The following is a 14,106-nucleotide window of genomic DNA, read 5'->3' on the forward strand; positions in this document are numbered from 1 at the left end:
GGGCTGTCTTGTCTTGTGATAAACCGACACGCAGCTTGTCTGAAATCGCGTTATATTGAAATTTATTGTGATGAATTAACCTTAAAGCCAGGAAAACGGTTTAGAAAGAAACAAAAGCTATGTCGCGCTATAGTTGCGACGGGAGATCCTGTAAGCCAAATCAAATAAGATCCATAAAAAGCGTTTTGAGGAATTCATTTTCAGCAAGCTGGAAATCGTTCTATTGGTCCGTGTAATCCAAGTTTGCGCAATCCCAGGAGGTGTGCATACATTTTGGGAGCCTTGGTAGAATACATTTTTTCTTGGATTGCCAAACTGCTCGATGTAGAAAGCCCACCACTAATTACAATCGCACTACCAATATATTTAATATTTTTAATATTTTTATGAATTAATTTAATCTAATTGTAAATAATGTATGTACTTAAGTATAAATTGCTTTGTCAATACTAACATAGTGATAAGTAATAGTGTACCTAACATATGGATCTTTGATGTCCGAAATAAAGTCTTAATAAATAAAAAATATATCAAGGTTTGGTGAATCAAACACTGGTGAAAAGGCGTAGTCTTAATAAAATATAAGTTTTCAATGAAATGTGAAAGTTTCCCGGTTTCTACCTTTTCATTTGGCTGTACTAGTGACGGAATTTGAAGTTTTAAATGCTCATTCGACGCTATATTTAACCGTCTTTAATATTAAAGAGAATGACATATCTCGTCGGACGTACCGTTTTCGAGCTACAAGCAAAAAACTGACAAAAGAGCAAAAATTTATGCACACTTCCTGGGATTGCGCCAACTCGGATCGCACGCATTTAGGACCAGATGAAGGTTTTAAGACGATTTCCATACTGGAAATTAATTTATGTAAAAATAAACGCTTTAGGTACATCAACTACTCTGAAAAACTATTTCTTTTTTAGAATTTTGCTAGTGACCTCGCTCGGCTGTATCACTACCTATTTTATTTATAGTTTAGTTTTATGTTTCAGTATATAGATATGATTATCGAACTACGGCAAAAGGTTGTCGAGAGCCTCTGGGTGTAATGCTCGCCCTGAGTGGCTCGGAACCGATCAGTAAAGACCAGTCTATAGGCACATACCTGGATACATACGGCCAGATACTTTGCACAGAAAAAAAAAAAGTTCTCCAGCCAAGTAAATACTCTTGTGTCAAGACATTTTGTGTTTCCTATATAAGGAAACAATAAAATTCTTGCGTCAAGATATAAAATATTTCAAAGTTTATTATTTAAGCTAAAAAATTAAATTCTCTATCCGAGCTATAAAAAGTTTTTTTTTTAAAAGCTCATTATTCTCACCAAGAGCGTTTACGTTTTGTTTTAAGTATTATATTTTTTAAATTGAACCTAACTGTCTTCGTGCAATACTTAAAGAACTTGTGCCAAGAAACTTTGTTTCTTGGGGTTAGATACTCATAATTGAATTGAGAATTATATTTCTCCATAAAAACAAGAAAAAGTATTGGTTCAAGAGTGCGTTACTCAATGTGAAATATGATATTATTTATATCTAGAGCTGAAATCTCTTAGCGCCAAGTTTAGTATGTTTTGAATAAAGAATGAATTTTCTTAAACCAGCATGGTCTTAAAACTTAAAGTCTCAAAGGAAAATTTTGGTGCTTCTTCTTTGAAATAGCTTTGGCTCTTGACTGTAGGTTGAAAACATCAAACCAAGAATTAATGGCTCTTGTATAAAAACTTAAAAGTCTCAAACCAAAGTTTTGGTGCTTCTTTTTTTAAAAAGCTTTAGCTCTTGACTGCAAATTGAAAACATCAAACCAAGAATTAATCGCTCTTGCCTAAAAACTTAAAAGTCTCAAAGGAAAAATTTGGTGGTTCTTCTTTGGAATTTCGTAATATTTTTGGTTTGAGGTAGAGTTACTCAAGATAAAACCGTTTTTTAAGAGCGTGCTATATCTCTTTCTAAGATTTTTTTTTCTTGCGGCGAATAATTAATATCTTAACTCAAATCACTACCATTCGCTTTAAAAATGTGTAAAGATAAAACTAAATATTTTTTATTCTCCTTTTAAAAATTATGTTGTTTTTAACTCAACTAAGCAATTTATTATTTTATTTAAGCAACCGTGCGCAAGAGACTTTTGCGTTTTGAATTAAGATATCTTTTTTATCTGTGTGCATACGCTCAAGAACTAAATGTTTATGGAACTAAAATCATATCGGATTGCCTACTTTGAGATATCCGATACCTTTATAGCCTTAATAGGACATATTTCAGTCGATAACTCTATACACAACGAAAGAGAAAAACGCGTAGATAGCGTACGGTGGCACAGATATAAGAACTGTATGTAAATATAATTTTCCTAACAATAAGTACACGAAAACAAAGTTCAAACGTAAATAAATATACATTGATATTGTCTTATTTTCATGCCTACATAAAACAATATTCTGTGAAACCTGAACCTAACCAAAAGATTAGAGTACATATTTGAGCAGATAAAGTTCCTTGTGTTATGTATTTATTATTGTTTATGGAATAGAACAACAGTACCATCCGTTATAATCACCCTTGTGTACACTTAATGTCTTATTCGGGGGTCGGGTCTAGTATGCGTGCGTTGCAAATATGGTAAACGTCGGTAAACGTCAGTTAAAGTGCTAATGGCTCCATTATGAAAGGGTTTCGGTTGCCCAAGGGAACCTCCTTGACATTAGAAATAACAATGCCTAGATTGTGCCAAGGAAGGCGGAGACGAAGATATACATTGAGTAAATGGGTACATATATGTGTATCTATAGGTACATATTTCTATTAACACCAACATAAAGTGTGGAAAAAAAAAACAAATAATGGTATCACTATTTTTTTTCGTGTGTCTGATTAGTCGGTTGTAAACAAGAATATGGCCGTCGCGAAAAGCGACCGTGGGGACGCTTACAACTTTTAGGTGCGGCGGCTTTTCACAGTGCGATTAAAGAAAAATAAAGTACCTAAGTGCCGTGCGCATTGTATGCAATCTTGTGGCCAATATCGAAAACTGAAACTAGACACTCACACACAGATAAACAAAAGACTCATGTGCAGCCCTCTAGAATTTATGCACACTAACAATTATTAAATTCAATAAAAAATAAAAATGAACATTTAACAGTAGGGTAACCTTTAGCTATACAGCCAGCATGTGTATTTTCACTATCACCGCATATTTCAAATTTCAATGAAACCAGTCACACTACAAGTTCGTATTTTAGCACAGCACCCACTTGTACATCAATATACAACAGACAACATGTCCTGTCCAGGAGTCTCTCACAATCTGTAGTTTAGTAACGTTAGGTCTAAAAATTATGATCACAATTTTGAATCTTAACCCATAAACATAAAGTTCTATGTGAATACATGGTTATAGATTTGTTTAGGCGGTTATAATCTTTTTTCTGCGGAGGTTGGAATGGCAGCGATCCCGTAAGGGACACCTGCCTACATATCACATCGACGGAAACATGTACATTTCTAGTTGTAATTTATAACACAGGATGATAAAGGGTGGTAAAGGTTGTCACATATCTAATGCAAATAACAAAACACCTAAGTTAGTTGACAGTTCATATATTATACCTTTTTTTCCACAATCCATAACTCCCACGGGAACAATATAGGACTTTGTCCTGCATAAAATAAGATCTTTTTCGAGCAAGTGTGATGAAATAGAAGATTGTTAACCAAGGGATGAAAGGCAGTTGTCTGTCGAGGTGGTTTGGTACTCGAACGCAGTGAGAGCGCCAATAGTTCGAGACTGAAATGGTGCCTTTCACCCGAGTTCTACTTTTCATTTCGAATACGAGGAAAGTAAAATGCATGTGTATATTATATAAAAAAACATATGAATTTTATAGTATTTCTTGAGACAGTACCCACTTTCAATTAACAATTTAGGTAAAAGTATCGTGATTCATGTTGCTTAAATTTTAATAGCTTATCGTAATATAAACGAAAAAAACGTACCTACTGGAAAGTAAAATGCTCTAATGCAAAAACTTATCATTTTTAGAACAACTAGTACCCACTTACCGAGGATGAGAAATGATTTTTTTTTTAATTAACTACCTCGAGAAAATTTATTAAGGTAAGTAGTAAGTAGGCCAAATTCTCTTACGTCTTAATTCTTTACCACATTTTATAGTCTAAAATATTATTATATTAGGTACTAAAAATCATACAAACGTAAATATGTAAAGCCCAGCCCAGGGCCAGCGGCCCACTAGGCGGGTTTTTTCGGTACAAAACGGAAAAATGCATTACTTGCTACAAGCAAGCGTAGCGTTTTGACGCTTAGACTCAGCGCAGCGAGCAATGTCTGCGCGCGCACGATGCGCGGGCCCTGCTGCCATATTTTACGCGCGTGCCGTCGGCGCCGGTACAAGGAGGTAAATCTAGCGAATGGGAAATTACGAAGTTCGGAAATGTTTCGAGCGAATTTGTTATAAAAATTTAACCAACATTGGTATATCAATTGGTGTCAACGTTTAGCAATGAGCATGCACTCTCAGAGCCAGAGTTCCGTGGCCCTTGCGTTACATCAGTGCCCCTGAATGGTGACTTGGTGACACAGATTGATTCAATTCGATACGATATTAAAATTCAGATATCAGCAGACGACAATATAGTCGCCCATGAAGGGTTCCGTACCATTTAAGACGTATTAAAAAAAAACTACTTCCTAGATCTAGTTCAAACCAATTTTCGGTGGAAGTTTGCATGGTAATGTATATCTTATATTCTTTTTTCGATTTTATCATTTTGTTATTTTAGAAGTTACAGGGGGGGCACACATTTTATCACTTTGGAAGTGTCTCTCGAGCAAACAATTCAGTTTAGAAAAAAAATTATATTAGAAACCTCAATATCATTTTTGAAAACCTATCCATACATACCCCACACTACGGGTTTGATGATTTTTTTTTGTTTTTTATTATTTTATGACGTATTAAAAAAAACAACTTACTAGACCTTGTTCAAACCAATTTTCGGTGGAAGTTTGCATAGTAATGTACATCATATATTTTTTTTTAGTTTTATCATTCTCTTATTTTAGAAGTTACAGGGGTGGGGGGGGACACATATTTTACATATAAGATTATTTATTGATTTATACATTGGAAATAGCAGAAGGAAGATAATCATTAGTCCCGGGTAAATTTAAGTTCTATTTTCAAAGATTTCAATACGTAATTCATTTAATTGTGCCCAAAATTGCCTTTTTTCTAAGCAATTCGTAACTGGACAAAACAGCTTTCAGTTAAAAAAATATAATAAAAAAACTATTTGCATTCATTTAAAAAAATGGATGGCCATAAGTAGCATTGAAATATCCTTCACAATAGTATAATTTTTTTTTATCGCATGAGTAAAGCCGGAGCAACTAACAACTTTTGGATCAGCCCTCGTACTTCGTATAGGTACTTCTGATCAAAAGTTTTTCGCCTTTTTAATCACACAAGATAATTCAAAGTTTAATGGAACCCTCGCTGCGATTTTCTAACACTTTCGCGGCATCATCACGTCGTTTCGGCCCGATATGCAAATGACTAATTACCGCAGCGTATATAATATAGTACGAGTAGGCTCTCAGTAAAGTCAGATTTGTAGTCCGATGTCTATGCCTTGCACCACAATACCAGGGCGAACGCATTAAATGGGCCAGCTGGGTGTTCCAATACAGCGGCTCTTAATCCCGGTGCCTTTTTAGTTGTACTCTTAATACTGTAACGGCTCCTTTATAGGAGCCTATTGTCAGGTATTACTTATAATAATGGTATAATAAATACTTCCCTCGACATTGCTTGGAGATTATGTCATATTCTGTTCTCGATTGTGGCAAATAACTGCAAAGCGATATTGGAATTCCTCAATGTGAAATTTTGGTTTAAACAAAAACTTATCTCTTAATGTACCATGAAAAGACGTTTGTAACGAAACATTTCTTCAACAGTGACATATCACATTGTTCAAGCAGAAATGTCACTTATGGCAGCTGGCAGGTCATTCATAACAAATACAGATTAAATTCATAATCCGTTATTACAATCAGTGTGCATAATGTCTAACTTACTATGTGATACCTTAAAAACAGGTGTTTTTGTTTAATGTTATATTCTCTAACGATAAAGCCATGTGCTCATAATCTTAATATTGAGCATTTTATCCGCATAGCTGTTGACATATACTATTCCAATACTTATTATAAAATCATTACCCCGGTAAATAACCCAATATCGTTTGCATCTCTAGGCTTCGAGAAAGTTCTGAAAATGGCTGCACTGCGCAAACAGATGCCAGAACCCCCAGATTCGATAACACAGGTTGCATGTGGCTACTACTAACGTTTCGTCTCGACCGCTGCTGGAAACCATTGCGAGCGCGAACTTCTGGCCTTATTAGGTGTAGTAGATCGCAGTTCCGTAGCAATCTGCCGAATCCTATCAATCACGCAGAAAAAACTGTTGTCTCCAAAGATATTTTTAGTTTTCAAGATTATAATGATTGTATTGTATTTATTTATTGCATTTAGAGTATTATCATTTATTTCATAATTCATAAAAATTTGTACATCAATGTCATATAAAAAACGCAAAACAAACTTAAAACTAATTATTACTAATTAAACCTAACTATAACTAAAAAAAAACTAAAACATTTAAAACTAAATGTAAAAAATCTCCCTTAAATCACCCGCTTCCGGAAAACTCCCCAAAATGCTGGCGACATTCCCCCTCTGAATCGCTAGGCCTAGCCTCTGAGCAAAGAACGAGCCCGCCCTCTTTGACTATTTTTTTAGTATCGGTCGTCCACGGACCCAAAGTTTCGACTGCAAGCGCCGCAAACTCGTATTCTTTCGTTAAGAACGCATAGTTGCGGCCCTTCGGTGTCTGTGCCTGGTCCGCGGCTGTCCCAGGCTTCCGAGCAGACCCATCAACGTGGGACGGGGCCAGCGTGTCGACGCAGGTAGCGTCCCACGCTAACGGATGACCCAGGCTCCATGGCACGAGAGTGCATCCTTCCGGTCTCTTGCCGTCAGCCGCCGAGAGGCCTGATGACGGCTCCAATGTCGCTGGAATAGAGGCGGTGCTTAGGGCGCGGCGACATACATTTCACATATACATTACAGGTATTCCAAATTCCAAGTACTTAAAAGTATAGGTAGGTACACAAGTGACACATGAAACCCTGATGGGCGCAGCAATGGAAGTAGGTAGGTAGGATCGTTTAAAGCATTATTAGGAACATTGTTAATTTCACACAGAGACCGTGGTGATTATAAGTATTTGTAGTCTATAAAGGTATGTAAGTATCTATCATGGGCCTTTCGTGTCTGACTACAAATAATATTTCATTTTGATTTGATAGACAATGCCACACTGATGAGACAACAAAATATAAAATATATGAAGATCCCATGTATCAGGATTGTGGTTCAGTGATTAAATAGAAGATTATTAACCAAGGAATTCTTTTTTTTATTCTTTATTCATTCATAACAATAAAATATTGTGTTGAACATATCTTAAAATTAAAAATAAAACATTACATTATATTAAAGAAATTAAAGCTTAATTAGTGATCCCAAGATGACGATATTAATTAAAAGTATTGAAAAATATATGTATAATATTAACTGAAATTTGTATGATGTCAATAAGATTTAAATATCAACCAAGCAAATAAAATATCAATAAAAATAAAAATAAAAACTGTTAGAAATTTATAATTTAATAACTAAGATATGTCAACAATAAATAATAATATCGTCACTTTGGTATCCTACTAGAATAATACACTAATATGTACATAGTAAAAACGTAAACTCAGCAAAAATTCAAATAAACTATAATTAAGTACAGCTATCGTCTATAAAGTCGGTTATACAATAGTACGACTTTTTAAAAAGATAACTCTTGAGTCTTGCATTGAAAATTTTACTGTTAGTAATTGTTTTAAATTCAGTGGGTAAATTATTGAAAAGGAAGATGGCCTGGTAACTTGCGGCGTGCTTCATAACGTTAAGCCTAGGGACTACAGCATTTTTTATGTCTTTCCGCCTTGTAGACAGCCTGCTTTCTCTCTCGGTCGCACTCTCATACTTGTGTAGGTGCTTTACTAAGTCCGTTAAAAGTACAAGTATGTAAAGACACGGTACGGTAAGGATTCTGAGTTTGATAAAATGCTCTCTGCAAGATGCCATTTGCGGTATGCGTACAATCGTTCTAATTGCCCTTTTTTGCAGTACAAAGGCAGCATTTACATTATAGCTATAGCTGTTGCCCCATAATGTGATGCTATAACGCAGCTTTGCTGCTATAAGAGCGTGGTATACCATTTTTAGTTGCGTGGTATCTATAGAATCTCGTAGACAGCGTAAGGCATAACAAGAGGAACTAATACTATTGCTCAGTGCCTGCATTTCGTGCTTCCAGTTAAGTTGTGCATCAATGTAGACCCCCAAAAATTTAACAACATCAGCTTGCACAATTTTGTTGCCGTTTAAACTTATTTCCAAAACATCAGATATTTTTGCTGTCGCCGAAAATAGTATGACACTGGTTTTGTTGCTGTTTAGTCTTAGATTATTTATTGCGAACCACTCATTAAAAGCTAATACTGCAGCATTCCCCCTTTCATTTAACTGAGTCATATTCTCAGCACTGATAATAGCGTTAGTGTCATCTGCAAAAACAACTAATTTGGTATGAGGTTGTGAATTCATTATATATTGTATCAAATCGTTCATAAACAGGACAAAAAATAGTGGGCCAAGTACTGAGCCTTGTGGGACTCCGCGTCTTATAATAGCAGTCTTTGACTTGACCAGTTTCTCTGTGTCTCCATCGATTGTTTTTAGTTCGACATACTGCTTCCTATTATTTAGATACGAATCTAATATCTCAAGGACCTTTCCTCTAATGCCATAGTGCTCAAGTTTTTTTATCAGTATTTCATGGTCAACAGTATCGAAAGCGGAGCTGAGATCTAGAAAGATGCCAGCCACTTTCATCCTGTCATTCATACCTGTTACCACGTCCTGAACCAAGGTAGCTATGGCCTCTCCAGTACCTACACCTTTCTGGTATCCAAACTGTCTGTTGTTTAGGACATTATTAACAATTAGATGTCTTTGCAACCTCACCTTTAATAACTTTTCAAATATTTTTGACAACGTAGGTAATAAGGATATCGGTCTATAGTTTTTGGGGTCACTTCTGATGCCTTTTTTGTATATCGGCAGTACTTTCGCAACTTTTAATTGGTCAGGAAAGACCCCTATATGGAAGCAGTTATTATAGAAGTATGCCAGTGGTTCCGATAACAAATCAATGTTATCTTTAAATACGCTTATGGGTATGTCATCATGTCCCGTTGATGATTTCTGTTCCATCTTTTTTACAATCCCAAAAACCTCTTGTGGGGTTACACTCTCACAACTCATAGATTGCTCTACCCTTAGTGAACTCTGCCTCAGGACATGCATAGCAGATGTAATATCAGTAGTTGAAGTGCCTTTATTATGCTCAAATAGATTTGAAAATATTTCGGCTTGTTCCTGAGGATCTTCAACGACCTTGTCGGTTTTGAGGACTAACTTGGCATTTGACTTAGCCGTTACCCTGTTGCTTTGTCTGTTTACAATTTTCCATAATTGTTTAGTTGAGTTGTTAGCTTTGCTTATTTCTAAACTCACAGCATTTTTTTTAGCATACCTTAGTACTCTATTATATATCGTTAGATATCTTTTACGATATGCATCTATTGAATCATTGGTATTGTCTTTATCTACGCTATTTAAAAATCGTTTCATTTTACTTGAGGTTTTGATGACTGTGGAGATCCATGGTATACTACATTTAGTTTTAACCATTTTATTTCTCTTTTTCTTGAAACAGGAATCAAATAAACCACTAAATTCTTTCAGGAACTCATTAACGCCAATATTATTAAAATTTTGCTGCGATAATTCTTGTCTGAAAGCAATGTTGTTATTTATGCTCAGTACCCTGCGGTTAGTATAAATCACCGGTTCGTCTCTCTTACCACCAGAACATTCTAATACCATTTCACAGCACAAACCTGCATGTCCGTCAGCCAAACCATTATGATCGATCCAAGTGTTTTCTATCTTGTCTTGAGGTATATTGGACAAAATATTGTCAATGCAAGACTCTGATTGATTGCTTTTAAAAGTAACATCTTTAATGAGGGGAATAAAATTGTAACATTTGAGCAAAGACTGAAATTCAATAGATTTCTTGTCATGTTTCTGTAGGTCAATGTTAAAATCCCCACAAATTACACAAATTTTACCAACACAGTAATCTAATAACCGTTCCAATCTAACAAGAAAATTTGCTAAATTGTCATCGTTAGGACTCCTATAACAGCTAATTATAAGTACATTCGTGTCGGAGTCTTTAACACCACACAAGCCGCAAGCCGAATGCAAGGGGCCCATTTGTGACGAGGTATTTTGGCGCTCGAACGTAGTAAGAAAATCATCGCGGTCATAAGCTAGTTAATTATAAAATTCTAGTAAACATTTCTAATCGAAAACCAATGTTACTTTCTTAAGTATATCTCGGGCCGGATCAGATACGGCTGTATACATCCCGCCGGGGGATATTTGCCCGGACCGACCGGCCCCCGATCCGATTGAGATCCCACTCTGATGTTTACTTGTCCGAGATTACTAGATTACTTAAAGAACAGGATATTACTCTATAGCTTAAGTTCATGTAGATATTTCCGCTACTTTGAAAGTAAAGACGTTTAACAGTGACTGCATTTAATGCTGGCTTTGGTGGCCTGACCCTTTGAGTATTTATTTTGCAAAACGTAATAGCTTAAAACAATTAAGTATAAATACTTGCTATAAATAGCAGGGTAGTTTTTCTATTGGTGTGATTTTTGGCTTTCCATTTTATAAATATCTTGCCAAAGAAATACGACATTCGAATAATAGTTACACCTGAACGAAGAATTTCAAGTTAACTATTTTGGACCATATGTGCGAGGATGCGTAGTAGTCGGCAATTTTCTATTGGTTCTATTCTAACCAACCACATCCCTCTCCACGCATCCTCACTCAATACAAATAAAGTAATTGATTAATTTTTTTTCGTTGCTGTTGGTGAAGCCGATAAAACCTTTTGTTTTAGAGTATTTTTATTATTCCTACAAGGACTCTAAATATATAAATAACATTATTGATTATTCATTTTCACGTCAGCAGCTCGAAAAAGGGTATTTTGCTGCTTAAAAACAGTGAGCAAAATCGCATTTTGCTCACCGAGTGAGACAAAATAACATTCAAGTGACCTTTAGATTCGAATGTCATTTCAACGTGCGGGACCTAATACAAGTTCGAAATATTTGGATTCTATTGTCTTTATCCCTTTCACGTCATTAGCAAAAAGAAAGAGACAAAAAAGTGCATACGTAATTCAACGGTTTATAATAGACCCCCGAAATAAGTCAGACCGCATCGTTCCAAAACACCCTACGAGTCTTCATTCGTAATAATTAATTAATGAAATAAAAATTTAATAAAAACACCATATTTTAGGTAATTTATTATACAATCAAAACAATGAACTCATACAAATTTGCGCAATTGTTACGCAGTAAATAATTCTACTTAACTACTTTTAACGATCTCTACTATAGTTGACAAATAGTAGTATCCGCAATTCGGACCGCATCCTACAGTTTTTTTTACAAAAAAAAAGTTGTCGATTGAACTGTCAATTGATGTTCGTTAATTCATTATTTTCGTATTATTTTATTGAAATTTCTTTCGTTTTGTTTTATTGCGGTAATTAAAGGTAATTGTTAGAATACCTTCAGAAAACATGAGTGAAATAGTGATCCGTCCGTCTGGATTATATTTTTTCAGGTTGTATTTTTTGATGGCTGACTGACGTGAAAATTTTTTGTTTCTACTGTATAACCTCATCATCGAAGCGGGGCTCCCTTTGCAAACCTGATCCCAATAATTGACGCAGAAACTTTTTACGAAAGCGATCCCATTTTTCTCTTAATAAACATGACAATCTGTACATTATAGATCCATTTCATTATAAATAAAGCTCTTACTCTTCCCCAGGATGACAGACCAATACGACGACCACCACGTCTCTATCGGAACCGCCCACAATAACTTAGGGTCTAATTCCTATTCCGATGTATCTCAATTGGAAATAATCAATAACGCGAATACACAAAGACCGGGGCTGTCATTGGCAAATGACTTTGATCCGAGTGAAAAATTGCCCATAGAAATGTTCTAAAGCATTATCTTAGCCTCGGGCGATGGAAAGGAGACGTAGAGACACATAAATAATAAAAACAGTAAAGTAGTCCAGAAGTTTCCAAAAAATACGGATATCGTCACTATAGCGAAGTTTCAGCTTGACAATGCTGCAATGTGACTGTACTTTCCTTTGTTTTTTCGCTCGAAAAGCTTGCTTGCTAGATTACGCCTTACGGTACTAAGTATATTAAGTTGAGTTCCAGCAAGAGTTAAAAATATATGGGTTTAAGACCTCACTTCTGTGGCGCGTGATGGCTATATCTACATGAATACCTTTGTACATTAAATGTCAGTCTTTATTTTTAACATGTTTCTGGATGAGAATCTGTACTACACTGTTTACATGTAGGCATAGAAAACATGTGGGATACGCTGAATATAAATCGTGTGATACAAAAAATGCAAGTTTATAGCACGCAATTCATCTACAGTAAAAAAATTGTGAAGAATTTTTTTTTTGACCATCGTACTATAATATTATCATAAGAATAAACTATGATTTCCAATATATTAGAGTAATTCACCATAGAGTCAGACCAAGATAAGTTGGCAGCGATTTTGACAGCCCAGACAGTGCAATTGTTATTTTAAACGTCAAATTTCTATGAAATCATGACATTTACTTATCACTTGCATAGGCTGGGCTATCAAAATCACTGCCAACTTAGCTTGGTTTGCCTCTAGCATCCTAAGCAAACATACTTAATAAATCTAACTTAATTTAAGACTAAATTTCTGGTTATAAAACCGTTTTCCAATATTTAACAAATTCAATATATATAAAATGTGATTACTTTTTGCCCCTATAAAAATTATCACAATTGTAGTTTTACGCGTGGCAAATACTAAGTCGATAGATACAAGCTGGAAAGCCAAATACAAACAACCTGTGTATAACTCAATTGTACTACAATAGCCCAATATCAATAAATTAACGGACTACCGCGTTCAGAGGTCTCACTCGGGCTAGAGCGCCATAAAAGTAATTAATTCCCGGCTCATTCGCCGTAAAGACTGTCCAGCAAAGAGTTAAGACATCGCCAATTACAAGGAGACTATTAGAAAGGAGTTACCATTGTTTTAACGAATGGGACATTGCGAACACTTACATTAATTTACTGGCCCTGAGATTTCCCTCATGGTGTTATTTTGTGGTTGGATGAGGACCGATGCTTCATGCAGTATAATTAATTTCACCTTCGTAATTTTAACTAACCTACTAAGAAGAAAACTGACCTTCGAATCATCACCGGCAACTCCTTATTCGTGCAATATTAGTCCTACTCATGTCCTACTACTACCACAATACACCGCTATAGTCACGGCCACTTGCACAGTTTGCACATTACCTACTAAAGCCAGTATGCTCAAATGCTTAGCTATTTTATTAACTATTTGCCAAAGTATGTTAATTATTCTACTACTAAAATAATTACATGTTACCGTGTCAAACTGACAGCGCAGATATTGTATAAATGACATGATTTTTAAAGAAAGTTAAATATTAAATAAAACATACGTTTAATTAATGCGAATATAAAAAAAATGTTTTTTTTATTAATACGAATATAGCCTAATCCAAAGAGAATACCTATAATTTTCCAGTTCTTTCTCGCTGTCAAGTCTGTGTCATGACCGTCAAGGTTAGGTTTTATAAATAAATTTGGTTTCCTTGTATATCATGTGATTAACTGTTGTGTGTATTTATGTTAAGTGAATAATCTTGGACCTCATTGATATCATCATCGT

The sequence above is a fragment of the Cydia pomonella genome, chromosome 10 (genome assembly GCF_033807575.1).
Source record: "Cydia pomonella isolate Wapato2018A chromosome 10, ilCydPomo1, whole genome shotgun sequence".
Taxonomy (NCBI): domain Eukaryota; kingdom Metazoa; phylum Arthropoda; class Insecta; order Lepidoptera; family Tortricidae; genus Cydia; species Cydia pomonella.